This window comes from Budorcas taxicolor, chromosome 17 (assembly GCF_023091745.1).
Source record: "Budorcas taxicolor isolate Tak-1 chromosome 17, Takin1.1, whole genome shotgun sequence".
Lineage (NCBI taxonomy): Eukaryota > Metazoa > Chordata > Mammalia > Artiodactyla > Bovidae > Budorcas > Budorcas taxicolor.
Window position 1 is genome coordinate 59577329 of NC_068926.1, and position 1520 is coordinate 59578848.

Below are 1520 nucleotides of genomic sequence, written 5' to 3' on the forward strand. Positions count from 1 at the left end.
GACTGAACCCAGGTCTCCCACACTGCAGGCAGATTCTTTACCAGCTGAGCCACAAGGGAAGCCCAAGAATCCTGGAGTGGGTATCCTTTCCCTTTTCCAGCAGATCTTCCCTACCCAGGAATCGAACTGGGGTCTCCTGCATTGCAGGCAGATTCTTTACCAACTGAGCTATCTGAGAAGTCCCTTTGAAAACTTCCTGAGAAAGACAAAAGAAGAGAGGTTTGTTGACCAAGGTGAGGGTGGATGCAACTTTATTCCCCTGAATTGGGAGAACAGAGTGAGTGAGGATGGATGTGGTTGCTGGAATGGGTGCACAGAAAGTTTCTGCCCTTTTGCTTCAGTTGTGTCTGACTCTTTGTGACCCAATGGACTGTAGCCCAATGGGCTCCTCTGCCCATGGGATTTCCCAGGCAAGAATACTAGAGTGGGTTGCTGTTTCCTTCTCCAGAGGATCTTCCTGATACAGGGATAGAATCTGGGTCTCCGGAATTGCATGTAGACTATTTATCAACTCACATGCAAGTCTCTGAAATAAAAGCAGTTTAGGGTCTTCCCTGGTGGTTCAGTGGTTTGGACTCAGTGCTCCCAATGCAGGGGGCCCAGGTTCAATCCCTGGTCAGGGAGCCTCAACTAAGAGTTCACGTGCCACAACTAAGACCCTGAGCAGCCAGAAGAAAAAAAAAAGCATTTGAGATGCTGACCATCTGAGTGGATGTCTGACTCTCAGACAGGTCAGAGCATCGTTCCTGTTATTCCAGGGAGGAATGGAGACAAGTTGTTCATGGAGCCACATGTAATTCATGGAGCCAAGTAGTTCATGGAGCGAGTTTTGCTCTTCCTAGGTATCTTCTCAAGATCCAATTTTAGACTACCATCAAGGAGCAAGGGCTCGTGAAATCACTGCCAGCCAGGGTCACTGGAGCTCAGGCTAGAAACTTGGGTCATGGGAGATATTTGGCTTGCAGGGCCCCTTCCCACCAGCCCTCTAGATCTGGGATGCTCTCAGGCAGGGGACGTTGCTGTTCCTACTTGTGCAAAGAGTTCGCCTAGGGGTAATAAACCCAGTTGTCTCTGTGCTGTGCTCCTACACAGTCAGATGCAATTTGAGCTCCGCCATCCTCTGCATACCATCTGCAAGCATTTGTGTGTCCCCTCGCTCTGGTTCTGGATTGGAGACCTGACCTCTTCCTCCTTCTCCCTTCCTCTTCCCACCCCCAGCACTTCCTCCCATGGCATCTGAGGGGGTGGGCAGGCAGTCTTGTTTGTCCCGATGACCATCGTTGAAAGCCTCCTCCTCCGCTGCAACCTCGTCTCCATTTCGCTCCCCCATTCCAAGCCCAAATGCCTTCCCTAGCACACTGTTGTTTGTCACCAGATGTTAGAGGTTGCAAACTGACCCCCTAGCTTTTACATCTTCCTTTATTGTATTCGCCTTCGCTCTTGCTAGGACTCTGAACACAACCCCCCATCCTGGCGTGTGTAGGCTGACCTCCACGTGCTCTGGAGTCAACTGATTGCGC

The 1520-nt window shown here is 50.9% G+C and overlaps 1 non-coding gene across 1 annotated transcript; it reads left to right on the plus strand.

The window, feature by feature from the left end:
• The first annotated feature begins 551 nt into the window (after positions 1 to 551).
• Positions 552 to 624, plus strand: TRNAG-CCC (transfer RNA glycine (anticodon CCC)). Its single transcript has one exon. It is a non-coding gene; the product is annotated as a tRNA-Gly (tRNA).
• The last annotated feature ends 896 nt before the right edge of the window (positions 625 to 1520 follow it).